Raw genomic sequence first — 25,111 nt, 5'->3', positions numbered from 1 at the left:
AGCATTTAATGTCAATGGCCATTCTAAGCTGAATGTGCCTGCTCTCGTCAGATCGCAGAAGTTACACAGCTTAAGGCTTTGCTAGTACCAGTGTGGGAGACTGTCTGGGAATCCGTGGTGCGGATGACTTTTTATTATGTCGTTTAGATTTTGTTTCACAATAGATTAAATAGGACTATGGATTAAAGCATTAAACGTCAATGGCCATTCTAAGCTGAATGTGCCTGCTCTCGTCAGAACGCAGAAGTTACACAGCTTAAGGCCTCGCTAGTACCAGTGTGGGAAACTGTCTGGGAATCCGTGGTGCGGTTGATTTTTTATTATGTCGTTTAGATTTTGTTTCACAATCGATTAAAAAGGACTATGTATTAAAGCGCTTAATGTCAATGGCCACTCTAAGCTGAATGTCCCTGCTCTCGTCAGATCGCAGAAGTTACACAGCTTAAGGCCTCGCTAGTACCAGTGTGGGAGACTGTCTGGGAATCCGTGGTGCGGTTGACTTTTTATTATGTTGTTTAGATTTTGTTTCACAATAGATTAAATAGGAGTATGGATTAAGGCTTTTAATGTCAATGGCCATTCTAAGCTGAATGTGCCTGCTCTCATCAGATCGCAGAAGTTACACAGCTTAAGGCCTCGCTAGTACCAGTGTGGGAGACTGTCTGGGAATCCGTGGTGCGGTTGACTTTTTATTATGTCGTTTAGATGTTGTTTCACAATCGATTAAAAAGGACTATGGATTAAAGCATTTAATGTCAATGGCCATTCTAAGCTGAATGTGCCTGCTCTCGTTAGATCGCAGAAGTTACACAGCTTAACGCCTCGCTAGTACCAGTGTGGGAGACTGTCTGGGAATCCGTGGTGCGGTTGACATTTTATTATGTCGTTTAGATTTTGTTTCACAATAGATTAAATAGGACTATGGATTAAAACATTTAACGTCAATGGCCATTCTAAGCTGAATGTGCCTGCTCTCGTCAGATCGAAGAAGTTACACAGCTTAAGGCTTCGCTAGTACCAGTGTGGGAGACTGTCTGGGAATCTGTGGTGCGGTTGAATTTTTATTATGTCGTTTAGATTTTGTTTCACAATCGATTAAAAAGGACTATGGATTAAAGCATTTAATGTCAATGGCCATTCTAAGCTGAATGTCCCTGCTCTCGTCAGATTGCGGAAGTTACACAGCTTAAGGCCTCGCTAGTACCAGTGTGGGAGACTGTCTGGGAATCCGTGGTGCGGTTGCCTTTTTATTATGTCGTTTAGATTTTGTTTCATAATCGATTAAAAAGGACTATGGATTAAAGCATTTAATGTCAATGGCCATTCTAAGCTGAATGTGCCTGCTCTCGTTAGATAGCAGAAGTTACACAGCTTAACGGCTCGCTAGTACCAGTGTGGGAGACTGTCTGGGAATCCGTGGTGCGGTTGACTTTTTATTATGTCGTTTAGATTTTGTTTCACAATAGATTAAATAGGACTATGGATTAAAGCATTTAACGTCAATGGCCATTCTAAGCTGAATGTGCCTGCTCTCGTCAGATCGCAGAAGTTACACAGCTTAAGGCCTCGCTAGTACCAGTGTGGGAGACTGTCTGGGAATCTGTGGTGCGGTTGAATTTTTATTATGTAGTTTAGATTTTGTTTCACAATCGATTAAAAAGGACTATGGATTAAAGCATTTAATGTCAATGGCCATTCTAAGCTGAATGTCCCTGCTCTCGTCAGATCGCAGAAGTTACACAGCTTAAGGCCTTGCTAGTATCAGTGAGGGAGACTGTCTGGGAATCCGTGGTGCGGTTGACTTTTTATTATGTTGTTTAGATTTTGTTTCACAATCGATTAAAAAGGACTATGGATTAAAGCATTTAATGTCAATGGCCATTCTAAGCTGAATGTGCCTGCTCTCGTCAGACCGCGGAAGTTACGCAGCTTAAGGCCTCGCTAGTACCAGTGTGGGAGACTGTCTGGGAATCCGTGGTGCGGTTGACTTTTTATTATGTCGTTTAGATTTTGTTTCACAATCGATTAAAAAGGACTATGGATTAAAGCATTTAATGTCAATGGCCATTCTAAGCTGAATGTGCCTGCTCTCGATAGATCGCAGAAGTTACACAGCTTAACGCCTCGCTAGTACCAGTGTGGGAGACTGTCTGGGAATCCGTGGTGCGGTTGACTTTTTATTATGTCGTTTACATTTTGTTTCACAATAGATTAAATAGGACTATGGATTAAAGCATTTAACGTCAATGGCCATTCTAAGCTGAATGTGCCTGCTCTCGTCAGATCGCAGAAGTTACACAGCTTAAGGCCTCGCTAGTACCAGTGTGGGAGACTGTCTGGGAATCCGTGGTGCGGTTGAATTTTTATTATGTCGTTTAGATTTTGTTTCACAATCGATTAAAAAGGACTATGGATTAAAGCATTTGATGTCAATGGCCATTCTAAGCTGAATGTCCCTGCCCTCGTCAGATCGCAGAAGTTACACAGCTTAAGGCCTCGCTAGTACCAGTGTGGGAGACTGTCTGGGAATCCGTGGTGCGGTTGACTTTTTATTATGTCGTTTAGATTTTGTTTCACAATCGATTAAAAAGGACTATGGATTAAAGCATTTAATGTCTATGGCCATTCTAAGCTGAATGTGCCTTCTCTCGTCAGATCGCAGAAGTTACACAGCTTAAGGCCTCGCTAGTACCAGTGTGGGAGACTGTCTGGGAATCCGTGGTGCGGTTGACTTCTTATTATGTCGTTTAGATTTTGTTTCACAATAGATTAAATAGGACTATGGATTAAAGCATTTAACGTCAATGGCCATTCTAAGTTGAATGTGCCTGCTCTCGTCAGATCGCAGAAGTTACACAGCTTAAGGCCTCGCTAGTACCAGTGTGGGAGACTGTCTGGGAATCCGTGGTGTGGTTGACTTCTTATTATGTCGTTAAGATTTAGTTTCACAATAGATTAAATAGGACTATGGATTAAAGCATTTAATGTCAATGGCCATTCTAAGCTGAATGTGCCTGCTCTCGTCAGATCGCAGAAGTTACACAGCTTAAGGCCTCGCTAGTATCAGTGTGGGAGACTGTCTGGGAATCCGTGGTGCGGTTGAATTTTTATTATGTCGTTTAGATTTTGTTTCACAATCGATTAAAAAGGACTATGGATTAAAGCATTTAATGTCAATGGCCATTCTAAGCTGAATGTCCCTGCTCTCGTCAGATCGCAGAAATTACACAGCTTAAGGCCTCGCTAGTACCAGTGTGGGAGACTGTCTGGGAATCCGTGGTGCGGTTGAATTTTTATTATGTCGTTTAGATTTTGTTTCACAATCAATTAAAAAGGACTATGGATTAAAACATTTAATGTCAATGGCAATGGCAATTCTAAGCTGAATGTGCCTGCTCTCGTTAGATCGCAGAAGTTACACAGCTTAACGCCTCACTAGTACCAGTGTGGGAGACTGTCTGGGAATCCGTGGTGTGGTTGACTTTTTATTATGTCGTTAAGATTTAGTTTCACAATAGATTAAATAGGACTATGGATTAAAGCATTTAACGTCAATGGCCATTCTAAGCTGAATGTGCCTGCTCTCGTCAGATCGCAGAAGTTACACAGCTTAAGGCCTCGCTAGTACCAGTGTGGGAGACTGTCTGGGAATCCGTGGTGCGGTTGAATTTTTATTATGTCGTTTAGATTTTGTTTCACAATCAATTAAAAAGGACTATGGATGAAAAGCATTTAATGTCAATGGCCATTCTAAGCTGAATGTGCCTGCTCTCGTCAGATCGCAGAAGTTACACAGCTTAAGGCCTTGCTAGTACCAGTGTGGGAGACTGTCTGGGAATCCGTGGTGCGGTTGCCTTTTTATTATGTCGTTTAGATTTTGTTTCACAATAGATTAAATAGGACTATGGATTAAAGCATTTAACGTCAATGGCCATTCTAAGCTGAATGTGCCTGCTCTCGTCAGAACGCAGATGTTACACAGCTTAAGGCCTCGCTAGTACCAGTGTTGGAAACTGTCTGGGAATCCGTGGTGCGGTTGACTTTTTATTATGTCGTTTAGATTTTGTTTCACAATCGATTAAATAGGACTATGGATTAAGCATTTAATGTCAATGGCCATTCTAAGCTGAATGTCCCTGCTCTCGTCAGATCGCAGAAGTTACACAGCTTAAGGCCTCGCTAGTACCAGTGTGGGAGACTGTCTGGGAATCCGTGGTGCGGTTGACTTCTTATTATGTCGTTTAGATTTTGTTTCACAATAGATTAAATAGGACTATGGATTAAAGCATTTAACGTCAATGGCCATTCTAAGCTGAATGTGCCTGCTCTCGTCAGATCGCAGAAGTTACACAGCTTAAGGCCTCGCTAGTACCAGTGTGCGAGACTGTCTGGGAATCCGTGGTGTGGTTGACTTTTTATTATGTCGTTAAGATTTAGTTTCACAATAGATTAAATAGGACTATGGATTAAAGCATTTAATGTCAATGGCCATTCTAAGCTGAATGTGCCTGCTCTCGTCAGATCGCAGAAGTTACACAGCTTAAGGCCTCGCTAGTATCAGTGTGGGAGACTGTCTGGGAATCCGTGGTGCGGTTGAATTTTTATTATGTCGTTTAGATTTTGTTTCACAATCGATTAAAAAGGACTATGGATTAAAGCATTTAATGTCAATGGCCATTCTAAGCTGAATGTCCCTGCTCTCGTCAGATCGCAGAAATTACACAGCTTAAGGCCTCGCTAGTACCAGTGTGGGAGACTGTCTGGGAATCCGTGGTGCGGTTGACTTTTTATTATGTCGTTTAGATTTTGTTTCACAATCGATTAAAAAGGACTATGGATTAAAGCATTTATTGTCAATGGCCATTCTAAGCTGAATGTGCCTGCTCTCGTCAGATCGCAAAAGTTACACAGCTTAAGGCCTCGCTAGTACCAGTGTGGGAGACTGTCTGGGAATCCGTGGTGCGGTTGAATTTTTATTATGTCGTTTAGATTTTGTTTCACAATCAATTAAAAAGGACTATGGATTAAAACATTTAATGTCAATGGCCATTCTAAGCTGAATGTGCCTGCTCTCGTCAGATCGCAGAAGTTACACAGCTTAAGGCCTTGCTAGTACCAGTGTGGGAGACTGTCTGGGAATCCGTGGTGCGGTAGACTTTTTATTATGTCGTTTAGATTTTGTTTCACAATAGATTAAATAGGACTATGGATTAAAGCATTTAACGTCAATGGCCATTCTAAGCTGAATGTGCCTGCTCTTGTCAGAACACAGAAGTTACACAGCTTAAGGCCTCGCTAGTACCAGTGTTGGAGACTGTCTGGGAATCCGTGGTGCGGTAGAATTTTTATTATGTCGTTTAGATTTTGTTTCACAATCGATTAAAAAGGACTATGGATTAAGCATTTAATGTCAATGGCCATTCTAAGCTGAATGTGCCTGCTCTCGTCAGATCGCAGAAGTTACACAGCTTAAGGCCTCGCTAGTACTAGTGTGGGAGACTGTCTGGGAATCCGTGGTGCGGTTGACTTTTTATTATGTTGTTTAGATTTTGTTTCACAATAGATTAAATAGGACTATGGATTAAGGCTTTTAATGGCAATGGCCATTCTAAGCTGAATGTGCCTGCTCTCGTCAGATCGCAGAAGTTACACAGCTTAAGGCCTCGTTAGTACCAGTGTGGGAGACTGTCTGGGAATCCGTGGTGCGGTTGACTTTTTATTATGTCGTTTAGATTTTGTTTCACAATCGATTAAAAAGGACTATGGATTAAAGCATTTAATGTCAATGGCCATTCTAAGCTGAATGTGACTGCTCTCGTCAGATCGCAGAAGTTACACAGTTTAAGGCCTCGCTAGTACCAGTGTGGGAGACTGTCTGGGAATCCGTGGTGCGGTTGACTTTTTATTATGTTGTTTAGATTTTGTTTCACAATAGATTAAATAGGACTATGGATTAAGGCTTTTAATGGCAATGGCCATTCTAAGCTGAATGTGCCTTCTCTCGTCAGATCGCAGAAGTTACACATCTTAAGGCCTCGCTAGTACCAGTGTGGGAGACTGTCTGGGAATCCGTGGTGCGGTTGAATTTTTATTATGTCGTTTAGATTTTGTTTCACAATCGATTAAAAAGGACTATGGATTAAAGCATTTAATGTCAATGGCCATTCTAAGCTGAATGTCCCTGCTCTCGTCAGATCGCAGAAGTTACACAGCTTAAGGCCTCGCTAGTACCAGTGTGGGAGACTGTCTGTGAATCCGTGGTGCGGTTGACTTTTTATTATGTTGTTTAGATTTTGTTTCACAATAGATTAAATAGGACTATGGATTAAGGCTTTTAATGTCAATGGCCATTCTAAGCTGAATGTACCTGCTCTCGTCAGATCGCAGAAGTTACACAGCTTAAGGCCTCGCTAGTACCAGTGTGGGAGACTGTCTGGGAATCCGTGGTGCGGTTGACTTTTTATTATGTTGTTTAGATTTTGTTTCACAATAGATTAAATAGGACTATGGATTAAGGCTTTTAATGGCAATGGACATTCTAAGCTGAATGTGCCTGCTCTCGTCAGATCGCAGAAGTTACACAGCTTAAGGCCTCGTTAGTACCAGTGTGGGAGACTGTCTGGGAATCCGTGGTGCGGTTGACTTTTTATTATGTCGTTTAGATTTTGTTTCACAATCGATTAAAAAGGACTATGGATTAAAGCATTTAATGTTAATGGCCATTCTAAGCTGAATGTGCCTGCTCTCGTCAGATCGCAGAAGTTACACAGCTTAAGGCCTCGCTATTACCAGTGTGGGAGACTGTCTGGGAATCCGTGGTGCGGTTGACTTTTTATTATGTTGTTTAGATTTTGTTTCACAATAGATTAAATAGGACTATGGATTAAGGCTTTTAATGGCAATGGCCATTCTAAGCTGAATGTGCCTGCTCTCGTCAGATCGCAGAAGTTACACAGCTTAAGGCCTCGTTAGTACCAGTGTGGGAGACTGTCTGGGAATCCGTGGTGCAGTTGACTTTTTATTATGTCGTTTAGATTTTGTTTCACAATCGATTAAAAAGGACTATGGATTAAAGCATTTAATGTCAATGGCCATTCTAAGCTGAATGTGCCTGCTCTCGTTAGATCGCAGAAGTTACACAGCTTAACGCCTCGCTAGTACCAGTGTGGGAGACTGTCTGGGAATCCGTGGTGTGGTTGACTTTTTATTATGTCGTTAAGATTTAGTTTCACAATAGATTAAATAGGACTATGGATTAAAGCATTTAACGTCAATGGCCATTCTAAGCTGAATGTGCCTGCTCTCGTCAGATCGCAGAAGTTACACAGCTTAAGGCCTCGCTAGTACCAGTGTGGGAGACTGTCTGGGAATCCGTGGTGCGGTTGAATTTTTATTATGTCGTTTAGATTTTGTTTCACAATCAATTAAAAAGGACTATGGATGAAAAGCATTTAATGTCAATGGCCATTCTAAGCTGAATGTGCCTGCTCTCGTCAGATCGCAGAAGTTACACAGCTTAAGGCCTTGCTAGTACCAGTGTGGGAGACTGTCTGGGAATCCGTGGTGTGGTTGCCTTTTTATTATGTCGTTTAGATTTTGTTTCACAATAGATTAAATAGGACTATGGATTAAAGCATTTAACGTCAATGGCCATTCTAAGCTGAATGTGCCTGCTCTCGTCAGAACGCAGAAGTTACACAGCTTAAGGCCTCGCTAGTACCAGTGTTGGAGACTGTCTGGGAATCCGTGGTGCGGTTGACTTTTTATTATGTCGTTTAGATTTTGTTTCACAATCGATTAAATAGGACTATGGATTAAGCATTTAATGTCAATGGCCATTCTAAGCTGAATGTCCCTGCTCTCGTCAGATCGCAGAAGTTACACAGCTTAAGGCCTCGCTAGTACCAGTGTGGGAGACTGTCTGGGAATCCGTGGTGCGGTTGACTTTTTATTATGTTGTTTAGATTTTGTTTCACAATAGATTAAATAGGACTATGGATTAAGCATTTAATGTCAATGGCCATTCTAAGCTGAATGTCCCTGCTCTCGTCAGATCGCAGAAGTTACACAGCTTAAGGCCTCGCTAGTACCAGTGTGGGAGACTGTCTGGGAATCCGTGGTGCGGTTGACTTTTTATTAAGTTGTTTAGATTTTGTTTCACAATAGATTAAATAGGACTATGGATTAAGGCTTTTAATGGCAATGGCCATTCTAAGCTGAATGTGCCTGCTCTCGTCAGAACGCAGAAGTTACACAGCTTAAGGCCTCGCTAGTACCAGTGTGGTAGACTGTCTGGGAATCCGTGGTGCGGTTGAATTTTTATTATGTCGTTTAGATTTTGTTTCACAATCGATTAAAAAGGACTATGGATTAAAGCATTGAATGTCAATGGCCATTCTAAGCTGAATGTCCCTGCTCTCGTCAGATCGCAGAAGTTACACAGCTTAAGGCCTCGCTAGTACCAGTGTGGGAGACTGTCTGGGAATCCGTGGTGCGGTTGACTTTTTATTATGTCGTTTAGATTTTGTTTCACAATCGATTAAAAAGGACTATGGATTAAAGCATTTAATGTCAATGGCCATTCTAAGCTGGATGTGCCTGCTCTCGTCAGATCGCAGAAGTTACACAGCTTAGGGCCTCGCTAGTACCAGTGTGGGAGACTGTCTGGGAATCCGTGGTGCGGTTGACTTTTTATTATGTCGTTTAGATTTTGTTTCACAATCGATTAAAAAGGACTATGGATTAAAGCATTTAATGTCAATGGCCATTCTAAGCTTAATGTGCCTGCTCTCGTCAGATCGCAGAAGTTACACAGCTTAAGGCCTCGCTAGTACCAGTGTGGGAGACTGTCTGGGAATCCGTGGTGCGGTTGACTTTTTATTATGTCGTTTAGATTTTGTTTCACAATCGATTAAAAAGGACTATGGATTAAAGCATTTAATGTCAATGGCCATTCTAAGCTGGAAGTCCCTGCTCTCGTCAGATCGCAGAAGTTACACAGCTTAAGGCCTCGCTAGTACCAGTGTGGGAGACTGTCTGGGAATCCGTGGTGCGGTTGACTTTTTATTATGTTGTTTAGATTTTGTTTCACAATAGATTAAATAGGACTATGGATTAAGGCTTTTAATGTCAATGGCCATTCTAAGCTGAATGTGCCTGCTCTCGTCAGATCGCAGAAGTTACACAGCTTAAGGCCTCGCTAGTACCAGTGTGGGAGACTGTCTGGGAATGCGTGGTGCGGTTGACTTTTTATTATGTCGTTTAGATTTTGTTTCACAATCGATTAAAAAGGACTATGGATAAAAGCATTTAATGTCAATGGCCATTCTAAGCTGAATGTCCCTGCTCTCGTCAGATTGCAGCAGTTACACAGCTTAAGGCCTCGCTAGTACCAGTGTGGGAGACTGTCTGGGAATCCGTGGTGCGGGTGACTTTTTATTATGTCGTTTAGATTTTGTTTCACAATCGATTAAAAAGGACTATGGATTAAAGCATTCAATGTCAATGGCCATTCTAAGCTGAATGTGCCTGCTCTCGTCAGATCGCAGAAGTTACACAGCTTAAGCCCTCGCTAGTACCAGTGTGGGAGACTGTCTGGGAATCCGTGTGGGGTTGAATTTTTATTATGTCGTTTAGATTTTGTTTCACAATCGATTAAAAAGGACTATGGATTAAAGCTTTTAATGTCAATGGCCATTCTAAGCTGAATGTGCCTGCTCTCGTCAGATCGCAGAAGTTACACAGCTTAAAGCCTCACTAGTACCAGTGTGAGAGACAGTCTGGGAATCCGTGGTGCGGTTGACTTTTTATTATGTCGTTTAGATTTTGTTTCACAATAGATTAAATAGGACTATGGATTAAATCATTTAACGTCAATGGCCATTCTAAGCTGAATGTGCCTGCTCTCGTCAGATCGCAGAAGTTACACAGCTTAATGCCTCGCTAGTACCAGTGTGGGAGACTGTCTGGGAATCCGTGGTGCGGCTGACTTTTTATTATGTCGTTTAGATTTTGTTTCACAATCGATTAAAAAGGACTATGGATTAAAGCATTTAATGTCAATGGCCATTCTAAGCTGAATGTGCCTGCTCTCGTCAGATCGCAGAAGTTACACAGCTTAAGGCCTCGCTAGTACCAGTGTGGGAGACTGTCTGGGAATCCGTGGTGCGGTTGACTTTTTATTATGTCGTTTAGATTTTGTTTCACAATCGATTAAAAAGGACTATGGATTAAAGCATTTAATGTCAATGGCCATTCTAAGCTGAATGTGCCTGCTCTCGTCAGATCGCAGAAGTTACACAGCTTAATGCCTCGCTAGTACCAGTGTGGGAGACTGTCTGGGAATCCGTGGTGTGGCTGACTTTTTATTATGTCGTTTAGATTTTGTTTCACAATCGATTAAAAAGGACTATGGATTAAAGCATTTAAAGTCAATGGCCATTCTAAGCTAAATGTCCCTGCTCTCGTCAGATCGCAGAAGTTACACAGCTTAAGGCCTCGCTAGTACCAGTGTGGGAGACTGTCTGGGAATCCGTGGTACGGTTGACTTTTTATTATGTTGTTTAGATTTTGTTTCACAATAGATTAAATAGGACTATGGATTAAGGCTTTTAATGTTAATGGCCATTCTAAGCTGAATGTGCCTGCTCTCGTCAGATCGCAGAAGTTACACAGCTTAAGGCCTCGCTAGTACCAGTGTGGGAGACTGTCTGGGAATCCGTGGTGCGGTTGACTTTTTATTATGTCGTTTAGATTTTGTTTCACAATAGATTAAATAGGACTATGGATTAAAGCATTTAACGTCAATGGCCATTCTAAGCTGAATGTGCCTGCTCTCGTCAGATCGCAGAAGTTACACAGCTTAAGGCCTCGCTAGTACCAGTGTTGGAGACTGTCTGGGAATCCGTGGTGCTGTTTACTTTTTATTATGCCGTTTAGATTTTGTTTCACAATAGATTAAATAGGACTATGGATTAAATCATTTAACGTCAATGGCCATTCTAAGCTGAATGTGCCTGCTCTCGTCAGATCGCAGAAGTTACACAGCTTAAGGCCTCGCTAGTACCAGTGTGGGAGACTGTCTGGGAATCCGTGGTGCTGTTGAATTTTTATTATGTCGTTTAGATTTTGTTTCACAATCGATTAAAAAGGACTATGGATTACAGCATTTAATGTCAATGGCCATTCTAAGCTGAATGTCCCTGCTCTCGTCAGATCGCAGAAGTTACACAGCTTAATGCCTCGCTAGTACCAGTGTGGGAGACTGTCTGGGAATCCGTGGTGCGGTTGACTTTTTATTATGTCGTTTAGATTTTGTTTCACAATCGATTAAAAAGGACTATGGATTAAAGCATTTAATGTCAATGGCCATTCTAAGCTGAATGTGCCTGCTCTCGTCAGATCGCAGAAGTTACACAGCTTAAGGCCTCACTAGTACCAGTGTGGGAGACTGTCTGGGAATCCGTGGAGCGGTTGACTTTTTATTATGTCGTTTAGATTTTGTTTCACAATCGATTAAAAAGGACTATGGATTAAAGCATTTAATGTCAATGGCCATTCTAAGCTGAATGTGCCTGCTTTCGTCAGATTGCAGAAGTTACACAGCTTAAGGCCTCGCTAGTACCAGTGTGGGAGACTGTCTGGGAATCCGTGGTGCGGTTGAATTTTTATTATGTCGTTTAGATTTTGTTTCACAATCGATTAAAAAGGACTATGGATTAAAGCATTTAATGTCAAAGGCCATTCTAAGCTGAATGTGCCTGCTCTCGTCAGATCGCAGAAGTTACACAGCTTAAGGCCTTGCTAGTACCAGTGTGGGAGACTGTCTGGGAATCCGTGGTGCGGTTGACTTTTTATTATGTCGTTTAGATTTTGTTTCACAATAGATTAAATAGGACTATGGATTAAAGCATTTAACGTCAATGGCCATTCTAAGCTGAATGTGCCTGCTCTCGTCAGATCGCAGAAGTTACACAGCTTAAGGCCTCGCTAGTACCAGTGTGGGAGGCTGTCTGGGAATCCGTGGTGCGGTTGCCTTTTTATTATGTCGTTTAGATTTTGTTTGACAATCGATTAAAAAGGACTATGGATTAAAGTATTTCATGTCAATGGCCATTCTAAGCTGAATTTGCCTGCTTTTGTCAGATCGCAGAAGTTACACAGCTTAAGGCCTCGCTAGTACCAGTGTGGGAGACTGTCTGGGAATCCGTGGTGCGGTTGACTTTTTATTATGTCGTTTAGATTTTGTTTCACAATCGATTAAAAAGGACTATGGATTAAAGTATTTAATGTCAATGGCCATTCTAAGCTGAATGTGCCTGCTTTCGTCAGATCGCAGAAGTTACACAGCTTAAGGCCTCGCTAGTACCAGTGTGGGAGACTGTCTGGGAATCCGTGGTGCGGTTGACCTTTTATTATGTCGTTTAGATTTTGTTTCACAATAGATTAAATAGGACTATGGATTAAAGCATTTAACGTCAATGGCCATTCTAAGCTGAATGTGCCTGCTCTTGTCAGAACGCAGAAGTTACACAGCTTAAGGCCTCGCTAGTACCAGTGTGGGAGACTGTCTGGGAATCCGTGGTGCGGTTGACCTTTTATTATGTCGTTTAGATTTTGTTTCACAATCGATTAAAAAGGACTATGGATTAAAGCATTTAATGTCTATGGCCATTCTAAGCTGAATGTCCCTGCTCTCGTCAGATCGCAGAAGTTACACAGCTTAAGGCCTCGCTAGTACCAGTGTGGGAGACTGTCTGGGAATCCGTGATACGGTTGACTTTTTATTATGTTGTTTAGATTTTGTTTCACAATAGATTAAATAGGACTATGGATTAAGGCTTTTAATGTCAATGGCCATTCTAAGCTGAATGTGCCTGCTCTCGTCAGATCGCAGAAGTTACACAGCTTAAGGCCTCGCTAGTACCAGTGTGGGAGACTGTCTGGGAATCCGTGGTGCGGTTGACTTTTTATTATGTCGTTTAGATTTTGTTTCACAATCGATTAAAAAGGACTATGGATTAAAGCATTTAATGTCAATGGCCATTCTAAGCTGAATGTCCCTGCTCTCGTCAGATCGCAGAAGTTACACAGCTTAAGTCCTCGCTAGTACCAGTCTGGGAGACTGTCTGGGAATCCGTGGTGCGGTTGACTTTTTATTATGTCGTTTAGATTTTGTTTCACAATCGATTAAAAAGGATTTTGGATTAAAGCATTTAATGTCAGTGGCCATTCTAAGCTGAATGTGCCTGCTCTCGTCAGATCGCAGAAGTTACACAGCTTAAGGCCTCGCTAGTACCAGTGTGGGAGACTGTCTGGGAAACCGTGGTGCGGTTGACTTTTTATTATGTTGTTTAGATTTTGTTTCACAATAGATTAAATAGGACTATGGATTAAGGGTTTTAATGTCAATGGCCATTCTAAGCTGAATGTGCCTGCTCTCGTTAGATCGCAGAAGTTACACAGCTTAAGGCCTCGCTAGTACCAGTGTGGGAGACTGTCTGGGAATCCGTGGTGCGGTTGAATTTTTATTATGTCGTTTAGATTTTGTTTCACAATAGATTAAATAGGACTATGGATTAAAGCATTTAACGTCAATGGCCATTCTAAGCTGAATGTGCCTGCTCTCGTCAGATCGCAGAAGTTACACGGCTTAAGGCCTCGCTAGTACCAGTGTGGGAGACTGTCTGGGAATCCGTGGTGCGGTTGAATTTTTATTATGTCGTTTAGATTTTGTTTCACAATCGATTAAAAAGGACTATGGATTAAAGCATTTAATGTCAATGGCCATTCTAAGCTGAATGTCCCTGCTGTCGTCAGATCGCAGAAGTTACACAGCTTAAGGCCTCGCTAGTACCAGTGTGGGAGACTGTCTGGGAATCCGTGGTGCGGTTGACTTTTTATTATGTCGTTTAGATTTTGTTTCACAATCGATTAAAAAGGACTATGGATTAAAGGATTTAATGTCAATGGCCATTCTAAGCTGAATGTGCCTGCTCTCGTCAGATCGCAGAAGTTACACAGCTTAAGGCCTCGCTAGTACCAGTGTGGGAGACTGTCTGTGAATCCGTGGTGCGGTTGACTTTTTATTATGTTGTTTAGATTTTGTTTCACAATAGATTAAATAGGACTATGGATTAAGGCTTTTGATGTCAATGGCCATTCTAAGCTGAATGTGCCTGCTCTCGTCAGATCGCAGAAGTTACACAGCTTAAGGCCTCGCTAATACCAGTGTGGGAGACTGTCTGGGAATCCGTGGTGCGGTTGACTTTTTATTATGTCGTTTAGATTTTGTTTCACAATCGATTAAAAAGGACTATGGATTAAAGCATTTAATGTCAATGGCCATTCTAAGCTGAATGTTCCTGCTCTCGTCAGATCGCAGAAGTTACACAGCTTAAGGCCTCGCTAGTACCAGTGTGGGAGACTGTCTGGGAATCAGTGGTGCGGTTGACTTTTTATTATGTCGTTTAGATTTTGTTTCACAATCGATTAAAAAGGACTATGGATTAAAGCATTTAATGTCAATGGCCATTCTAAGCTGAATGTGCCTGCTCTCGTCAGATCGCAGAAGTTACACAGCTTAAGGCCTCGCTAGTACCAGTGTGGGAGACTTTCTGGGAATCCGTGGTGAAGTTGACTTTTTATTATGTCGTTTAGATTTTGTTTCACAATAGATTAAATAGGACTATGGATTAAACCATTTAACGTCAATGGCCATTCTAAGCTGAATGTGCCTGCTCTCGTCAGAACGCAGAAGTTACACAGCTTAAGGCCTCGCTAGTACCAGTGTGGGAGACTGTCTGGGAATCCGTGGTGCGGTTGAATTTTTATTATGTCGTTTAGATTTTGTTTCACAATCGATTAAAAAGGACTATGGATTAAAGCATTTAATGTCAATGGCCATTCTAAGCTGAATGTCCCTGCTCTCGTCAGATCGCAGAAGTTACACAGCTTAAGGCCTCGCTAGTACCAGTGTGGGAGACTGTCTGGGAATCCGTGGTGCGGTTGACTTTTTATTATGTTGTTTAGATTTTGTTTCACAATAGATTAAATAGGACTATGGATTAAGGCTTTTAATGTCAATGGCCATTCTAAGCTGAATGTGCCTGCTCTCGTCAGATCGCAGAAGTTACACAGCTTAAGGCCTCGCTAGTACCAGTGTGGGAGACTGTCTGGGAATCCGTGGTGCGGTTGACTTTTTATTATGTCGTTTAGATTTTGTTTCACAATCGATTAAAAAGGACTATGGATTAAAGCCTTTAATGTCAATGGCCATTCTAAGCTGGATGTGCCTGCTCTCGTTAGATCGCAGAAGTTACACAGCTTAACGCCTCGATAGTACCAGTGTGGGAGACTGTCTGGGAATCCGTGGTGCGGTTGACTTTTTATTATGTCGTTTAGATTTTGTTTCACAATCGATTAAAAAAGACTATGGATTAAAGCCTTTAATGTCAACGGCCATTCTAAGCTGGATGTGCCTGCTCTCGTTAAATCGCAGAAGTTACACAGCTTAACGCCTCGATAGTACCAGTGTGGGAGACTGTCTGGGAATCCGTGGTGCGGTTGACTTTTTATTATGTCGTTTAGATTTTGTTTCACAATAGATTAAATAGGACTATGGATTAAAGCATTTAACGTCAATGGCCATTCTAAGCTGAATGTGCCTGCTCTCGTCAGATCGCAGAAGTTACACAGCTTAAGGCCTCGCTAGTACCATTGTGGGAGACTGTCTGGGAATCCGTGGTGCGGTCGAGTTTTTATTATGTCGTTTAGATTTTGTTTCACAATCGATTAAAAAGGACTATGGATTAAAGCATTTAATGTCAATGGCCATTCTAAGCTGAATGTCCCTGCTCTCGTCAGATCGCAGAAGTTACACAGCTTAAGGCCTCGCTAGTACCAGTGTGGGAGACTGTCTGGGAATCCGTGGTGCGGTTGACTTTTTATTATGTCGTTTAGATTTTGTTTCACAATCGATTAAAAAGGACTATGGATTAAAGCATTTAATGTCAATGGCCATTCTAAGCTGAATGTGCCTGCTCTCGTCAGATCGCAGAAGTTACACAGCTTAAGGCCTCGCTAGTACCAGTGTGGGAGACTGTCTGGGAATCCGTGGTGCGGTTGAATTTTTATTATGTCGTTTAGATTTTGTTTCACAATCGATTAAAAAGGACTATGGATTAAAGCTTTTAATGTCAATGACCATTCTAAGCTGAATGTGCCTGCTCTTGTCAGATCGCAGAAGTTACACAGCTTAAAGCCTCGCTAGTACCAGTGTGGGAGACTGTCTGGGAATCCGTGGTGCGGTTGACTTTTTATTATGTCGTTTAGATTTTGTTTCACAATAGATTAAATAGGACTATGGATTAAATCATTTAACGTCAATGGCCATTCTAAGCTGAATGTGCCTGCTCTCGTCAGATCGCAGAAGTTACACAGCTTAAGGCCTCGCTAGTACCAGTGTGGGAGACTGTCTGGGAATCCGTGGTGCGGTTGAATTTTTATTATGTCGTTTAGATTTTGTTTCACAATCGATTAAAAAGGACTATGGATTAAAGCATTTAATGTCAATGGCCATTCTAAGCTGGATGTGCCTGCTCTCGTTAGATCGCAGAAGTTACACAGCTTAACGCCTCGATAGTACCAGTGTGGGAGACTGTCTGGGAATCCGTGGTGCGGTTGACTTTTTATTATGTCGTTTAGATTTTGTTTCACAATCGATTAAAAAGGACTATGGATTAAAGCCTTTAATGTCAATGGCCATTCTAAGCTGGATGTGCCTGCTCTCGTTAAATCGCAGAAGTTACACAGCTTAACGCCTCGATAGTACCAGTGTGGGAGACTGTCTGGGAATCCGTGGTGCGGTTGACTTTTTATTATGTCGTTTAGATTTTGTTTCACAATAGATTAAATAGGACTATGGATTAAAGCATTTAACGTCAATGGCCATTCTAAGCTGAATGTGCCTGCTCTCGTCAGATCGCAGAAGTTACACAGCTTAAGGCCTCGCTAGTACCATTGTGGGAGACTGTCTGGGAATCCGTGGTGCGGTCGAATTTTTATTATGTCGTTTAGATTTTGTTTCACAATCGATTAAAAAGGACTATGGATTAAAGCATTTAATGTCAATGGCCATTCTAAGCTGAATGTCCCTGCTCTCGTCAGATCGCAGAAGTTACACAGCTTAAGGCCTCGCTAGTACCAGTGTGGGAGACTGTCTGGGAATCCGTGGTGCGGTTGACTTTTTATTATGTCGTTTAGATTTTGTTTCACAATCGATTAAAAAGGACTATGGATTAAAGCATTTAATGTCAATGGCCATTCTAAGCTGAATGTGCCTGCTCTCGTCAGATCGCAGAAGTTACACAGCTTAAGGCCTCGCTAGTACCAGTGTGGGAGACTGTCTGGGAATCCGTGGTGCGGTTGAATTTTTATTATGTCGTTTAGATTTTGTTTCACAATCGATTAAAAAGGACTATGGATTAAAGCTTTTAATGTCAATGGCCATTCTAAGCTGAATGTGCCTGCTCTCGTCAGATCGCAGAAGTTACACAGCTTAAGGCCTCGCTAGTACCAGTGTGGGAGACTGTCTGGGAATCCGTGGTGCGGTTGACTTTTTATTATGTCGTTTAGATTTTGTTTCACAATCGATTAAAAAGGACTATGGATTAAAGCCTTTAATGTCAATGGCCATTCTAAGCTGGATGTGCCTGCTCTCGTTAGATCGCAGAAGTTACACAGCTTAACGCCTCGATAGTACCAGTGTGGGAGACTGTCTGGGAATCCGTGGTGCGGTTGACTTTTTATTATGTCGTTTAGATTTTGTTTCACAATCGATTAAAAAGGACTATGGATTAAAGCCTTTAATGTCAATGGCCATTCTAAGCTGGATGTGCCTGCTCTCGTTAAATCGCAGAAGTTACACAGCTTAACGCCTCGATAGTACCAGTGTGGGAGACTGTCTGGGAATCCGTGGTGCGGTTGACTTTTTATTATGTCGTTTAGATTTTGTTTCACAATAGATTAAATAGGACTATGGATTAAAGCATTTAACGTCAATGGCCATTCTAAGCTGAATGTGCCTGCTCTCGTCAGATCGCAGAAGTTACACAGCTTAAGGCCTCGCTAGTACCATTGTGGGAGACTGTCTGGGAATCCGTGGTGCGGTCGAATTTTTATTATGTCGTTTAGATTTTGTTTCACAATCGATTAAAAAGGACTATGGATTAAAGCATTTAATGTCAATGGCCATTCTAAGCTGAATGTCCCTGCTCTCGTCAGATCGCAGAAGTTACACAGCTTAAGGCCTCGCTAGTACCAGTGTGGGAGACTGTCTGGGAATCCGTGGTGCGGTTGACTTTTTATTATGTCGTTTAGATTTTGTTTCACAATCGATTAAAAAGGACTATGGATTAAAGCATTTAATGTCAATGGCCATTCTAAGCTGAATGTGCCTGCTCTCGTCAGATCGCAGAAGTTACACAGCTTAAGGCCTCGCTAGTACCAGTGTGGGAGACTGTCTGGGAATCCGTGGTGCGGTTGAATTTTTATTATGTCGTTTAGATTTTGTTTCACAATCGATTAAAAAGGACTATGGATTAAAGCTTTTAATGTCAATGGCCATTCTAAGCTGAATGTGCCTGCTCTCGTCAGATCGCAGAAGTTACACAGCTTAAAGCCTCGCTAGTACCAGTGTGGGAGACTGTCTGGGAATCCGTGGTGCGGTTGACTTTTTATTATGTCGTTTAGATTTTGTTTCACAATAGATTAAATAGGACTATGGATTAAATCATTTAACGTCAATGGCCATTCTAAGCTGAATGTGCCTGCTCTCGTCAGATCGCAGAAGTTACACAGCTTAAGGCCTCGCTAGTACCAGTGTGGGAGACTGTCTGGGAATCCGTGGTGCGGTTGAATTTTTATTATGTCGTTTAGATTTTGTTTCACAATCGATTAAAAAGGACTATGGATTAAAGCATTTAATGTCAATGGCCATTCTAAGCTGAATGTCCCTGCTCTCGTCAGATCGCAGAAGTTACACAGCTTAATGCCTCGCTAGTACCAGTGTGGGAGACTGTCTGGGAATCCGTGGTGCGGCTGACTTTTTATTATGTCGTTTAGATTTTGTTTCACAATCGATTAAAAAGGACTATGGATTAAAGCATTTAATGTCAATGGCCATTCTAAGCTGAATGTGCCTGCTCTCGTCAGATCGCAGAAGTTACACAGCTTAAGGCCTCGCTAGTACCAGTGTGGGAGACTGTCTGGGAATCCGTGGTGCGGTTGACTTTTTATTATGTCGTTTAGATTTTGTTTCACAATCGATTAAAAAGGACTATGGATTAAAGCATTTAATGTCAATGGCCATTCTAAGCTGAATGTGCCTGCTCTCGTCAGATCGCAGAAGTTACACAGCTTAATGCCTCGCTAGTACCAGTGTGGGAGACTGTCTTGGAATCCGTGGTGCGGCTGACTTTTTATTATGTCGTTTAGATTTTGTTTCACAATCGATTAAAAAGGACTATGGATTAAAGCATTTAATGTCAATGGCCATTCTAAGCTGAATGTGCCTCCTCTCGTCAGATCGCAGAAGTTACACAGCTTAAAGCCTCGCTAGTACCAGTGTGGGAGACTGTCTGGGAATCCGTGGTGCGGTTGACTTTTTATTATGTCGTTTAGATTTTGTTTCACAATAGATTAAATAGGACTATGGATTAAAGCATTTAACGTCAATGGCCATTCTAAGCTGAATGTGCCTGCTCTCGTCAGATCGCAGAAGTTACACATCTTAAGGCCTCGCTAGTACCAGTGTGGGAGACTGTCTGGGAATCAGTGGTGCGGTTCACTTTTTATTATGTCGTTTAGATTTTTTTTCACAATCGATTAAAAAGGACTATGGATTAAAGTATTTAATGTCAATGGCCATTCTAAGCTGAATGTGCCTGCTTTCGTCAGATCGCAGAAGTTACACAGCTTAAGGCCTCGCTAGTACCAGTGTGGGAGCCTGTCTGGGAATCCGTGGTGCGGTTGACTTTTTATTATGTCGTTTAGATTTTGTTTCACAATAGATTAAATAGGACTATGGATTAAAGCATTTAACGTCAATGGCCATTCTAAGCTGAATGTGCCTGCTCTTGTCAGAACGCAGAAGTTACACAGCTTAAGGCCTCGCTAGTACCAGTGTGGGAGACTGTCTGGGAATCCGTGGTGCGGTTGAATTTTTATTATGTCGTTTAGATTTTGTTTCACAATCGATTAAAAAGGACTATGGATTAAAGCATTTAATGGCAATGGCCATTCTAAGCTGAATGTCCCTGCTCTCGTCAGATCGCAGAAGTTACACAGCTTAAGGCCTCGCTAGTACCAGTGTGGGAGACTGTCTGGGAATCCGTGGTACGGTTGACTTTTTATTATGTTGTTTAGATTTTGTTTCACAATAGATTAAATAGGACTATGGATTAAGGCTTTTAATGTCAATGGCCATTCTAAGCTGAATGTGCCTGCTCTCGTCAGATCGCAGAAGTTACACAGCTTAAGGCCTCGCTAGTACCAGTGTGGGAGACTGTCTGGGAATCCGTGGTGCGGTTGACTTTTTATTATGTCGTTTAGATTTTGTTTCACAATAGATTAAATAGGACTATGGATTAAAGCATTTAACGTCAATGGCCATTCTAAGCTGAATGTGCCTGCTCTCGTCAGATCGCAGAAGTTACACAGCTTAAGGCCTCGCTAGTACCAGTGTGGGAGACTGTCTGGGAATCCGTGGTGCGGTTGACTTTTTATTATGCCGTTTAGATTTTGTTTCACAATAGATTAAATAGGACTATGGATTAAATCATTTAACGTCAATGGCCATTCTAAGCTGAATGTGCCTGCTCTCGTCAGATCGCAGAAGTTACACAGCTTAAGGCCTCGCTAGTACCAGTGTGGGAGACTGTCTGGGAATCCGTGGTGCGGTTGAATTTTTATTATGTCGTTTAGATTTTGTTTCACAATCGATTAAAAAGGACTATGGATTACAGCATTTAATGTCAATGGCCATTCTAAGCTGAATGTCCCTGCTCTCGTCAGATCGCAGAAGTTACACAGCTTAATGCCTCGCTAGTACCAGTGTGGGAGACTGTCTGGGAATCCGTGGTGCGGTTGACTTTTTATTATGTCGTTTAGATTTTGTTTCACAATCGATTAAAAAGGACTATGGATTAAAGCATTTAATGTCAATGGCCATTCTAAGCTGAATGTGCCTGCTCTCGTCAGATCGCAGAAGTTACACAGCTTAAGGCCTCACTAGTACCAGTGTGGGAGACTGTCTGGGAATCCGTGGTGCGGTTGACTTTTTATTATGTCGTTTAGATTTTGTTTCACAATCGATTAAAAAGGACTATGGATTAAAGCATTTAATGTCAATGGCCATTCTAAGCTGAATGTGCCTGATTTCGTCAGATTGCAGAAGTTACACAGCTTAAGGCCTCGCTAGTACCAGTGTGGGAGACTGTCTGGGAATCCGTGGTGCGGTTGAATTTTTATTATGTCGTTTAGATTTTGTTTCACAATCGATTAAAAAGGACTATGGATTAAAGCATTTAATGTCAAAGGCCATTCTAAGCTGAATGTGCCTGCTCTCGTCAGATCGCAGAAGTTACACAGCTTAAGGCCTCGCTAGTACCAGTGTGGGAGACTGTCTGGGAATCCGTGGTGCGGTTGACTTTTTATTATGTCGTTTAGATTTTGTTTCACAATAGATTAAATAGGACTATGGATTAAAGCATTTAACGTCAATGGCCATTCTAAGCTGAATGTGCCTGCTCTCGTCAGATCGCAGAAGTTACACAGCTTAAGGCCTCGCTAGTACCAGTGTGGGAGGCTGTCTGGGAATACGTGGTGGGGTTGCCTTTTTATTATGTCGTTTAGATTTTGTTTCACAATCGATTAAAAAGGACTATGGATTAAAGTATTTAATGTCAATGGCCATTCTAAGCTGAATGTGCCTGCTTTCGTCAGATCGCAGAAGTTACACAGCTTAAGGCCTCGCTAGTACCAGTGTGGGAGACTGTCTGGGAATCCGTGGTGCGGTTGACCTTTTATTATGTCGTTTAGATTTTGTTTCACAATAGATTAAATAGGACTATGGATTAAAGCATTTAACGTCAATGGCCATTCTAAGCTGAATGTGCCTGCTCTTGTCAGAACGCAGAAGTTACACAGCTTAAGGCCTCGCTAGTACCAGTGTGGGAGACTGTCTGGGAATCCGTGGTGCTGTTGAATTTTTATTATGTCGTTTAGATTTTGTTTCACAATCGATTAAAAAGGACTATGGATTAAAGCATTTAATGTCAATGGCCATTCTAAGCTGAATGTCCCTGCTCTCGTCAGATCGCAGAAGTTACACAGCTTAAGTCCTCGCTAGTACCGGTGTGGGAGACTGGCTGGGAATCCGTGGTGCGGTTGACTTTTTATTATGTCGTTTAGATTTTGTTTCACAATCGATTAAAAAGGACTTTGGATTAAAGCATTTAATGTCAGTGGCCATTCTAAGCTGAATGTGGCTGCTCTCGTCAGATCGCAGAAGTTACATAGCTTAAGGCCTCGCTAGTACCAGTGTGGGAGACTGTCTGGGAATCCGTGGTGCGGTTGACTTTTTATTATGTTGTTTAGATTTTGTTTCACAATAGATTAATTAGGACTATGGATTAAGGCTTTTTAATGTCAATGGCCATTCTAAGCTGAATGTGCCTGCTCTCGTCAGATCGCAGAAGTTACACAGCTTAAGGCCTCGCTAGTACCAGTGTGGGAGACTGTCTGGGAATCCGTGGTGCGGTTGACTTTTTATTATGTTGTTTAGATTTTGTTTCACAATCGATTAAAAAGGACTATGGATTAAAGCATTTAATGTCAATGTCCATTCTAAGCTGAATGTGCCTGCTCTCGTTAGATCGCAGAAGTTACGCAGCTTAATGCCTCGCTAGTACCAGTGTGGGAGACTGTCTGGGAATCCGTGGTGCGGTTGACTTTTTATTATGTTGTTTAGATTTTGTTTCACAATAGATTAAATAGGACTATGGATTAAAGCATTTAAAGTCAATGGCCATTCTAAGCTGAATGTGCCTGCTCTCGTCAGATCGCAGAAGTTACACAGCTTAAGGCCTCGCTAGTACCAGTGTGGGAGACTGTCTGGGAATCCGTGGTGCGGTTGAATTTTTATTATGTCGTTTAGATTTTGTTTCACAATCGATTAAAAAGGACTATGGATTAAAGCATTTAATGTCAATGGCCATTCTAAGATGAATGTCCCTGCTCTCGTCAGATCGCTGAAGTTACACAGCTTAAGGCCCCGCTAGTACCAGTGTGGGAGACTGTCTGGGAATCCGTGGTGCGGTTGACTTTTTATTATGTCGTTTAGATTTTGTTTCATAATCGATTAAAAAGGACTATGGATTAAAGCATTTAATGTCAATGGCCATTCTAAGCTGAATGTGCCTGCTCTCGTCAGATCGCAGAAGTTACACAGCTTAAGGCCTCGCTAGTACCAGTGTGGGAGACTGTCTGGGAATCAGTGGTGCAGTTGACTTTTTATTATGTTGTTTAGATTTTGTTTCACAATCGATTAAAAAGGACTGTGGATTAAAGCATTTAATGTCAATGGCCATTCTAAGCTGAATGTGCCTGCTCTCGTCAGATCGCAGAAGTTACACAGCTTAAGGCCTCACTAGTACCAGTGTGGGAGACTGTCTGGGAATCCGTGGTGCGGTTGACTTTTTATTATGTCGTTTAGATTTTGTTTCACAATAGATTAAATAGGACTATGGATTAAAGCATTTGATGTCAATGGCCATTCTAAGCTGAATGTCCCTGCCCTCGTCAGATCGCAGAAGATACACAGCTTAAGGCCTCGCTAGTACCAGTGTGGGAGACTGTGTGGGAGACTGTCTGGGAATTCGTGGTGCGGTTGACTTTTTATTATGTCGTTTAGATTTTGTTTCACAATCGATTAAAAAGGACTATGGATTAAAGCATTTAATGTCTATGGCCATTCTAAGCTGAATGTTCCTGCTCTCGTCAGATCGCAGAAGTTACACAGCTTAAGGCCTCGCTAGTACCAGTGTGGGAGACTGTCTGGGAATCCGTGGTGTGGTTGACTTCTTATTATGTAGTTTAGATTTTGTTTCACAATAGATTAAATAGGACTATGGATTAAAGCATTTAACGTCAATGGCCATTCTAAGCTGAATGTGCCTGCTCTCGTCAGATCGCAGAAGTTACACAGCTTAAGGCCTCTCTAGTACCAGTGTGGGAGACTGTCTGGGAATCCGTGGTGAGGTTGTCTTTTTATTATGTCGTTTAGATTTTGTTTCACAATCGATTAAAAAGGACTATGGATTAAAGCATTTAATGTCAATGGCAATTCTAAGCTGAATGTGCCTGCTCTCGTCAGATCGCAGAAGTTACACAGATTAAGGCCTCGCTAGTATCAGTGTGGGAGACTGTCTGGGAATCCGTGGTGCGGTTGAATTTTTATTATGTCGTTTAGATTTTGTTTCACAATCGATTAAAAAGGACTATGGATTAAAGCATTTAATGTCAATGGCCATTCTAAGCTGAATGTCCCTGCTCTCGTCAGATCGCAGAAATTACACAGCTTAAGGCCTCGCTAGTACCAGTGTGGGAGACTGTCTGGGAATCCGTGGTGCGGTTGACTTTTTATTATGTCGTTTAGATTTTGTTTCACAATCGATTAAAAAGGACTATGGATTAAGGCTTTTAACGGCAATGGCCATTCTAAGCTGAATGTGCCTGCTCTCGTCAGATCGCAGAAGTTACACAGCTTAAGGCCTCGTTAGTACCAGTGTGGGAGACTGTCTGGGAATCCGTGGTGCGGTTGACTTTTTATTATGTCGTTTAGATTTTGTTTCACAATCGATTAAAAAGGACTATGGATTAAAGCATTTAATGTCAATGGCCATTCTAAGCTGAATGTGCCTGCTCTCGTTAGATCGCAGAAGTTACACAGCTTAACGCCTCGCTAGTACCAGTGTGGGAGACTGTCTGGGAATCCGTGGTGTGGTTGACTTTTTATTATGTCGTTTAGATTTTGTTTCACAATAGATTAAAT

General features: G+C 41.9%; 119 pseudogenes; all 119 read left to right on the top strand.

The window, feature by feature from the left end:
• Window positions 1-10: 10 nt before the first annotated feature.
• Window positions 11-129, top strand: LOC142693423 (5S ribosomal RNA; annotated as a pseudogene).
• Window positions 130-196: 67 nt separating this feature from the next.
• LOC142735831 (5S ribosomal RNA) lies at window positions 197-315 on the top strand (annotated as a pseudogene).
• A 67-nt stretch (window positions 316-382) lies between these two features.
• On the top strand, window positions 383-501 carry LOC142736890 (5S ribosomal RNA; annotated as a pseudogene).
• Window positions 502-568: 67 nt separating this feature from the next.
• LOC142731686 (5S ribosomal RNA) lies at window positions 569-687 on the top strand (annotated as a pseudogene).
• Window positions 688-754: 67 nt separating this feature from the next.
• On the top strand, window positions 755-873 carry LOC142688426 (5S ribosomal RNA; annotated as a pseudogene).
• Window positions 874-1,126: 253 nt separating this feature from the next.
• On the top strand, window positions 1,127-1,245 carry LOC142697196 (5S ribosomal RNA; annotated as a pseudogene).
• A 253-nt stretch (window positions 1,246-1,498) lies between these two features.
• On the top strand, window positions 1,499-1,617 carry LOC142738295 (5S ribosomal RNA; annotated as a pseudogene).
• A 67-nt stretch (window positions 1,618-1,684) lies between these two features.
• LOC142698843 (5S ribosomal RNA) lies at window positions 1,685-1,803 on the top strand (annotated as a pseudogene).
• A 67-nt stretch (window positions 1,804-1,870) lies between these two features.
• Window positions 1,871-1,989, top strand: LOC142729646 (5S ribosomal RNA; annotated as a pseudogene).
• Window positions 1,990-2,056: 67 nt separating this feature from the next.
• LOC142709276 (5S ribosomal RNA) lies at window positions 2,057-2,175 on the top strand (annotated as a pseudogene).
• Window positions 2,176-2,242: 67 nt separating this feature from the next.
• On the top strand, window positions 2,243-2,361 carry LOC142736599 (5S ribosomal RNA; annotated as a pseudogene).
• A 67-nt stretch (window positions 2,362-2,428) lies between these two features.
• On the top strand, window positions 2,429-2,547 carry LOC142738198 (5S ribosomal RNA; annotated as a pseudogene).
• A 67-nt stretch (window positions 2,548-2,614) lies between these two features.
• On the top strand, window positions 2,615-2,733 carry LOC142693633 (5S ribosomal RNA; annotated as a pseudogene).
• Window positions 2,734-2,800: 67 nt separating this feature from the next.
• Window positions 2,801-2,919, top strand: LOC142736930 (5S ribosomal RNA; annotated as a pseudogene).
• A 67-nt stretch (window positions 2,920-2,986) lies between these two features.
• Window positions 2,987-3,105, top strand: LOC142675422 (5S ribosomal RNA; annotated as a pseudogene).
• A 67-nt stretch (window positions 3,106-3,172) lies between these two features.
• On the top strand, window positions 3,173-3,291 carry LOC142737582 (5S ribosomal RNA; annotated as a pseudogene).
• Window positions 3,292-3,550: 259 nt separating this feature from the next.
• On the top strand, window positions 3,551-3,669 carry LOC142736598 (5S ribosomal RNA; annotated as a pseudogene).
• A 68-nt stretch (window positions 3,670-3,737) lies between these two features.
• LOC142737628 (5S ribosomal RNA) lies at window positions 3,738-3,856 on the top strand (annotated as a pseudogene).
• A 67-nt stretch (window positions 3,857-3,923) lies between these two features.
• LOC142672599 (5S ribosomal RNA) lies at window positions 3,924-4,042 on the top strand (annotated as a pseudogene).
• A 66-nt stretch (window positions 4,043-4,108) lies between these two features.
• LOC142726821 (5S ribosomal RNA) lies at window positions 4,109-4,227 on the top strand (annotated as a pseudogene).
• A 67-nt stretch (window positions 4,228-4,294) lies between these two features.
• Window positions 4,295-4,413, top strand: LOC142692543 (5S ribosomal RNA; annotated as a pseudogene).
• Window positions 4,414-4,480: 67 nt separating this feature from the next.
• Window positions 4,481-4,599, top strand: LOC142675411 (5S ribosomal RNA; annotated as a pseudogene).
• A 67-nt stretch (window positions 4,600-4,666) lies between these two features.
• Window positions 4,667-4,785, top strand: LOC142724218 (5S ribosomal RNA; annotated as a pseudogene).
• Window positions 4,786-4,852: 67 nt separating this feature from the next.
• On the top strand, window positions 4,853-4,971 carry LOC142673814 (5S ribosomal RNA; annotated as a pseudogene).
• Window positions 4,972-5,038: 67 nt separating this feature from the next.
• On the top strand, window positions 5,039-5,157 carry LOC142736763 (5S ribosomal RNA; annotated as a pseudogene).
• A 252-nt stretch (window positions 5,158-5,409) lies between these two features.
• Window positions 5,410-5,528, top strand: LOC142736056 (5S ribosomal RNA; annotated as a pseudogene).
• A 67-nt stretch (window positions 5,529-5,595) lies between these two features.
• On the top strand, window positions 5,596-5,714 carry LOC142735499 (5S ribosomal RNA; annotated as a pseudogene).
• A 67-nt stretch (window positions 5,715-5,781) lies between these two features.
• Window positions 5,782-5,900, top strand: LOC142668932 (5S ribosomal RNA; annotated as a pseudogene).
• A 253-nt stretch (window positions 5,901-6,153) lies between these two features.
• LOC142737732 (5S ribosomal RNA) lies at window positions 6,154-6,272 on the top strand (annotated as a pseudogene).
• A 67-nt stretch (window positions 6,273-6,339) lies between these two features.
• On the top strand, window positions 6,340-6,458 carry LOC142703725 (5S ribosomal RNA; annotated as a pseudogene).
• A 67-nt stretch (window positions 6,459-6,525) lies between these two features.
• LOC142675941 (5S ribosomal RNA) lies at window positions 6,526-6,644 on the top strand (annotated as a pseudogene).
• Window positions 6,645-6,711: 67 nt separating this feature from the next.
• LOC142671130 (5S ribosomal RNA) lies at window positions 6,712-6,830 on the top strand (annotated as a pseudogene).
• Window positions 6,831-6,897: 67 nt separating this feature from the next.
• On the top strand, window positions 6,898-7,016 carry LOC142735619 (5S ribosomal RNA; annotated as a pseudogene).
• Window positions 7,017-7,083: 67 nt separating this feature from the next.
• Window positions 7,084-7,202, top strand: LOC142699036 (5S ribosomal RNA; annotated as a pseudogene).
• Window positions 7,203-7,269: 67 nt separating this feature from the next.
• On the top strand, window positions 7,270-7,388 carry LOC142736597 (5S ribosomal RNA; annotated as a pseudogene).
• Window positions 7,389-7,456: 68 nt separating this feature from the next.
• LOC142674089 (5S ribosomal RNA) lies at window positions 7,457-7,575 on the top strand (annotated as a pseudogene).
• Window positions 7,576-7,642: 67 nt separating this feature from the next.
• LOC142725218 (5S ribosomal RNA) lies at window positions 7,643-7,761 on the top strand (annotated as a pseudogene).
• Window positions 7,762-7,827: 66 nt separating this feature from the next.
• Window positions 7,828-7,946, top strand: LOC142726810 (5S ribosomal RNA; annotated as a pseudogene).
• Window positions 7,947-8,012: 66 nt separating this feature from the next.
• LOC142726799 (5S ribosomal RNA) lies at window positions 8,013-8,131 on the top strand (annotated as a pseudogene).
• Window positions 8,132-8,198: 67 nt separating this feature from the next.
• Window positions 8,199-8,317, top strand: LOC142691958 (5S ribosomal RNA; annotated as a pseudogene).
• Window positions 8,318-8,384: 67 nt separating this feature from the next.
• Window positions 8,385-8,503, top strand: LOC142726777 (5S ribosomal RNA; annotated as a pseudogene).
• Window positions 8,504-8,570: 67 nt separating this feature from the next.
• Window positions 8,571-8,689, top strand: LOC142725435 (5S ribosomal RNA; annotated as a pseudogene).
• A 67-nt stretch (window positions 8,690-8,756) lies between these two features.
• On the top strand, window positions 8,757-8,875 carry LOC142732411 (5S ribosomal RNA; annotated as a pseudogene).
• Window positions 8,876-8,942: 67 nt separating this feature from the next.
• LOC142716473 (5S ribosomal RNA) lies at window positions 8,943-9,061 on the top strand (annotated as a pseudogene).
• A 67-nt stretch (window positions 9,062-9,128) lies between these two features.
• LOC142722366 (5S ribosomal RNA) lies at window positions 9,129-9,247 on the top strand (annotated as a pseudogene).
• A 67-nt stretch (window positions 9,248-9,314) lies between these two features.
• On the top strand, window positions 9,315-9,433 carry LOC142711694 (5S ribosomal RNA; annotated as a pseudogene).
• A 438-nt stretch (window positions 9,434-9,871) lies between these two features.
• LOC142699255 (5S ribosomal RNA) lies at window positions 9,872-9,990 on the top strand (annotated as a pseudogene).
• A 67-nt stretch (window positions 9,991-10,057) lies between these two features.
• LOC142689326 (5S ribosomal RNA) lies at window positions 10,058-10,176 on the top strand (annotated as a pseudogene).
• A 253-nt stretch (window positions 10,177-10,429) lies between these two features.
• On the top strand, window positions 10,430-10,548 carry LOC142685140 (5S ribosomal RNA; annotated as a pseudogene).
• Window positions 10,549-10,615: 67 nt separating this feature from the next.
• On the top strand, window positions 10,616-10,734 carry LOC142729874 (5S ribosomal RNA; annotated as a pseudogene).
• A 67-nt stretch (window positions 10,735-10,801) lies between these two features.
• On the top strand, window positions 10,802-10,920 carry LOC142729376 (5S ribosomal RNA; annotated as a pseudogene).
• A 67-nt stretch (window positions 10,921-10,987) lies between these two features.
• Window positions 10,988-11,106, top strand: LOC142736808 (5S ribosomal RNA; annotated as a pseudogene).
• A 67-nt stretch (window positions 11,107-11,173) lies between these two features.
• LOC142676174 (5S ribosomal RNA) lies at window positions 11,174-11,292 on the top strand (annotated as a pseudogene).
• Window positions 11,293-11,359: 67 nt separating this feature from the next.
• Window positions 11,360-11,478, top strand: LOC142736967 (5S ribosomal RNA; annotated as a pseudogene).
• A 67-nt stretch (window positions 11,479-11,545) lies between these two features.
• Window positions 11,546-11,664, top strand: LOC142702740 (5S ribosomal RNA; annotated as a pseudogene).
• Window positions 11,665-11,731: 67 nt separating this feature from the next.
• On the top strand, window positions 11,732-11,850 carry LOC142667771 (5S ribosomal RNA; annotated as a pseudogene).
• A 67-nt stretch (window positions 11,851-11,917) lies between these two features.
• On the top strand, window positions 11,918-12,036 carry LOC142738235 (5S ribosomal RNA; annotated as a pseudogene).
• Window positions 12,037-12,103: 67 nt separating this feature from the next.
• LOC142697882 (5S ribosomal RNA) lies at window positions 12,104-12,222 on the top strand (annotated as a pseudogene).
• A 67-nt stretch (window positions 12,223-12,289) lies between these two features.
• Window positions 12,290-12,408, top strand: LOC142735530 (5S ribosomal RNA; annotated as a pseudogene).
• A 67-nt stretch (window positions 12,409-12,475) lies between these two features.
• Window positions 12,476-12,594, top strand: LOC142734264 (5S ribosomal RNA; annotated as a pseudogene).
• Window positions 12,595-12,661: 67 nt separating this feature from the next.
• Window positions 12,662-12,780, top strand: LOC142710485 (5S ribosomal RNA; annotated as a pseudogene).
• A 67-nt stretch (window positions 12,781-12,847) lies between these two features.
• On the top strand, window positions 12,848-12,966 carry LOC142689205 (5S ribosomal RNA; annotated as a pseudogene).
• A 67-nt stretch (window positions 12,967-13,033) lies between these two features.
• Window positions 13,034-13,152, top strand: LOC142670874 (5S ribosomal RNA; annotated as a pseudogene).
• A 67-nt stretch (window positions 13,153-13,219) lies between these two features.
• Window positions 13,220-13,338, top strand: LOC142734110 (5S ribosomal RNA; annotated as a pseudogene).
• Window positions 13,339-13,405: 67 nt separating this feature from the next.
• Window positions 13,406-13,524, top strand: LOC142737730 (5S ribosomal RNA; annotated as a pseudogene).
• Window positions 13,525-13,591: 67 nt separating this feature from the next.
• On the top strand, window positions 13,592-13,710 carry LOC142737967 (5S ribosomal RNA; annotated as a pseudogene).
• A 67-nt stretch (window positions 13,711-13,777) lies between these two features.
• On the top strand, window positions 13,778-13,896 carry LOC142692718 (5S ribosomal RNA; annotated as a pseudogene).
• A 67-nt stretch (window positions 13,897-13,963) lies between these two features.
• Window positions 13,964-14,082, top strand: LOC142736346 (5S ribosomal RNA; annotated as a pseudogene).
• A 67-nt stretch (window positions 14,083-14,149) lies between these two features.
• LOC142737126 (5S ribosomal RNA) lies at window positions 14,150-14,268 on the top strand (annotated as a pseudogene).
• A 67-nt stretch (window positions 14,269-14,335) lies between these two features.
• LOC142735931 (5S ribosomal RNA) lies at window positions 14,336-14,454 on the top strand (annotated as a pseudogene).
• Window positions 14,455-14,521: 67 nt separating this feature from the next.
• Window positions 14,522-14,640, top strand: LOC142737137 (5S ribosomal RNA; annotated as a pseudogene).
• A 67-nt stretch (window positions 14,641-14,707) lies between these two features.
• LOC142735178 (5S ribosomal RNA) lies at window positions 14,708-14,826 on the top strand (annotated as a pseudogene).
• Window positions 14,827-14,893: 67 nt separating this feature from the next.
• LOC142726766 (5S ribosomal RNA) lies at window positions 14,894-15,012 on the top strand (annotated as a pseudogene).
• Window positions 15,013-15,079: 67 nt separating this feature from the next.
• On the top strand, window positions 15,080-15,198 carry LOC142689084 (5S ribosomal RNA; annotated as a pseudogene).
• Window positions 15,199-15,265: 67 nt separating this feature from the next.
• On the top strand, window positions 15,266-15,384 carry LOC142677271 (5S ribosomal RNA; annotated as a pseudogene).
• A 67-nt stretch (window positions 15,385-15,451) lies between these two features.
• LOC142705875 (5S ribosomal RNA) lies at window positions 15,452-15,570 on the top strand (annotated as a pseudogene).
• A 67-nt stretch (window positions 15,571-15,637) lies between these two features.
• Window positions 15,638-15,756, top strand: LOC142684798 (5S ribosomal RNA; annotated as a pseudogene).
• A 67-nt stretch (window positions 15,757-15,823) lies between these two features.
• On the top strand, window positions 15,824-15,942 carry LOC142726755 (5S ribosomal RNA; annotated as a pseudogene).
• Window positions 15,943-16,009: 67 nt separating this feature from the next.
• Window positions 16,010-16,128, top strand: LOC142736596 (5S ribosomal RNA; annotated as a pseudogene).
• A 253-nt stretch (window positions 16,129-16,381) lies between these two features.
• LOC142736594 (5S ribosomal RNA) lies at window positions 16,382-16,500 on the top strand (annotated as a pseudogene).
• A 67-nt stretch (window positions 16,501-16,567) lies between these two features.
• LOC142677260 (5S ribosomal RNA) lies at window positions 16,568-16,686 on the top strand (annotated as a pseudogene).
• A 253-nt stretch (window positions 16,687-16,939) lies between these two features.
• Window positions 16,940-17,058, top strand: LOC142679630 (5S ribosomal RNA; annotated as a pseudogene).
• Window positions 17,059-17,125: 67 nt separating this feature from the next.
• Window positions 17,126-17,244, top strand: LOC142726744 (5S ribosomal RNA; annotated as a pseudogene).
• A 67-nt stretch (window positions 17,245-17,311) lies between these two features.
• On the top strand, window positions 17,312-17,430 carry LOC142736593 (5S ribosomal RNA; annotated as a pseudogene).
• A 67-nt stretch (window positions 17,431-17,497) lies between these two features.
• Window positions 17,498-17,616, top strand: LOC142688966 (5S ribosomal RNA; annotated as a pseudogene).
• Window positions 17,617-17,683: 67 nt separating this feature from the next.
• LOC142677248 (5S ribosomal RNA) lies at window positions 17,684-17,802 on the top strand (annotated as a pseudogene).
• A 253-nt stretch (window positions 17,803-18,055) lies between these two features.
• On the top strand, window positions 18,056-18,174 carry LOC142679619 (5S ribosomal RNA; annotated as a pseudogene).
• A 67-nt stretch (window positions 18,175-18,241) lies between these two features.
• LOC142726733 (5S ribosomal RNA) lies at window positions 18,242-18,360 on the top strand (annotated as a pseudogene).
• Window positions 18,361-18,427: 67 nt separating this feature from the next.
• LOC142736592 (5S ribosomal RNA) lies at window positions 18,428-18,546 on the top strand (annotated as a pseudogene).
• A 67-nt stretch (window positions 18,547-18,613) lies between these two features.
• On the top strand, window positions 18,614-18,732 carry LOC142737987 (5S ribosomal RNA; annotated as a pseudogene).
• A 67-nt stretch (window positions 18,733-18,799) lies between these two features.
• On the top strand, window positions 18,800-18,918 carry LOC142736591 (5S ribosomal RNA; annotated as a pseudogene).
• Window positions 18,919-18,985: 67 nt separating this feature from the next.
• On the top strand, window positions 18,986-19,104 carry LOC142707386 (5S ribosomal RNA; annotated as a pseudogene).
• Window positions 19,105-19,171: 67 nt separating this feature from the next.
• LOC142688845 (5S ribosomal RNA) lies at window positions 19,172-19,290 on the top strand (annotated as a pseudogene).
• Window positions 19,291-19,729: 439 nt separating this feature from the next.
• LOC142709496 (5S ribosomal RNA) lies at window positions 19,730-19,848 on the top strand (annotated as a pseudogene).
• Window positions 19,849-19,915: 67 nt separating this feature from the next.
• LOC142666683 (5S ribosomal RNA) lies at window positions 19,916-20,034 on the top strand (annotated as a pseudogene).
• A 67-nt stretch (window positions 20,035-20,101) lies between these two features.
• Window positions 20,102-20,220, top strand: LOC142671738 (5S ribosomal RNA; annotated as a pseudogene).
• A 67-nt stretch (window positions 20,221-20,287) lies between these two features.
• On the top strand, window positions 20,288-20,406 carry LOC142678521 (5S ribosomal RNA; annotated as a pseudogene).
• A 67-nt stretch (window positions 20,407-20,473) lies between these two features.
• Window positions 20,474-20,592, top strand: LOC142688724 (5S ribosomal RNA; annotated as a pseudogene).
• Window positions 20,593-20,659: 67 nt separating this feature from the next.
• Window positions 20,660-20,778, top strand: LOC142688603 (5S ribosomal RNA; annotated as a pseudogene).
• Window positions 20,779-20,845: 67 nt separating this feature from the next.
• Window positions 20,846-20,964, top strand: LOC142736590 (5S ribosomal RNA; annotated as a pseudogene).
• A 67-nt stretch (window positions 20,965-21,031) lies between these two features.
• On the top strand, window positions 21,032-21,150 carry LOC142676163 (5S ribosomal RNA; annotated as a pseudogene).
• Window positions 21,151-21,217: 67 nt separating this feature from the next.
• On the top strand, window positions 21,218-21,336 carry LOC142723374 (5S ribosomal RNA; annotated as a pseudogene).
• A 253-nt stretch (window positions 21,337-21,589) lies between these two features.
• On the top strand, window positions 21,590-21,708 carry LOC142737100 (5S ribosomal RNA; annotated as a pseudogene).
• A 67-nt stretch (window positions 21,709-21,775) lies between these two features.
• LOC142697417 (5S ribosomal RNA) lies at window positions 21,776-21,894 on the top strand (annotated as a pseudogene).
• A 67-nt stretch (window positions 21,895-21,961) lies between these two features.
• On the top strand, window positions 21,962-22,080 carry LOC142735529 (5S ribosomal RNA; annotated as a pseudogene).
• Window positions 22,081-22,147: 67 nt separating this feature from the next.
• Window positions 22,148-22,266, top strand: LOC142735554 (5S ribosomal RNA; annotated as a pseudogene).
• A 67-nt stretch (window positions 22,267-22,333) lies between these two features.
• Window positions 22,334-22,452, top strand: LOC142677348 (5S ribosomal RNA; annotated as a pseudogene).
• Window positions 22,453-22,519: 67 nt separating this feature from the next.
• Window positions 22,520-22,638, top strand: LOC142696432 (5S ribosomal RNA; annotated as a pseudogene).
• A 68-nt stretch (window positions 22,639-22,706) lies between these two features.
• Window positions 22,707-22,825, top strand: LOC142688482 (5S ribosomal RNA; annotated as a pseudogene).
• Window positions 22,826-22,892: 67 nt separating this feature from the next.
• On the top strand, window positions 22,893-23,011 carry LOC142698347 (5S ribosomal RNA; annotated as a pseudogene).
• Window positions 23,012-23,078: 67 nt separating this feature from the next.
• Window positions 23,079-23,197, top strand: LOC142736588 (5S ribosomal RNA; annotated as a pseudogene).
• A 67-nt stretch (window positions 23,198-23,264) lies between these two features.
• LOC142693533 (5S ribosomal RNA) lies at window positions 23,265-23,383 on the top strand (annotated as a pseudogene).
• Window positions 23,384-23,450: 67 nt separating this feature from the next.
• Window positions 23,451-23,569, top strand: LOC142735968 (5S ribosomal RNA; annotated as a pseudogene).
• A 67-nt stretch (window positions 23,570-23,636) lies between these two features.
• Window positions 23,637-23,755, top strand: LOC142723352 (5S ribosomal RNA; annotated as a pseudogene).
• Window positions 23,756-24,020: 265 nt separating this feature from the next.
• On the top strand, window positions 24,021-24,139 carry LOC142737544 (5S ribosomal RNA; annotated as a pseudogene).
• A 67-nt stretch (window positions 24,140-24,206) lies between these two features.
• LOC142695976 (5S ribosomal RNA) lies at window positions 24,207-24,325 on the top strand (annotated as a pseudogene).
• Window positions 24,326-24,578: 253 nt separating this feature from the next.
• Window positions 24,579-24,697, top strand: LOC142724207 (5S ribosomal RNA; annotated as a pseudogene).
• Window positions 24,698-24,764: 67 nt separating this feature from the next.
• On the top strand, window positions 24,765-24,883 carry LOC142735498 (5S ribosomal RNA; annotated as a pseudogene).
• A 67-nt stretch (window positions 24,884-24,950) lies between these two features.
• On the top strand, window positions 24,951-25,069 carry LOC142699027 (5S ribosomal RNA; annotated as a pseudogene).
• Window positions 25,070-25,111: the final 42 nt, after the last annotated feature.

This window comes from Rhinoderma darwinii, chromosome 1, assembly GCF_050947455.1.
Source record: "Rhinoderma darwinii isolate aRhiDar2 chromosome 1, aRhiDar2.hap1, whole genome shotgun sequence".
Taxonomy (NCBI): domain Eukaryota; kingdom Metazoa; phylum Chordata; class Amphibia; order Anura; family Rhinodermatidae; genus Rhinoderma; species Rhinoderma darwinii.
This window is presented reverse-complemented; position numbering and strand designations above follow the sequence as displayed.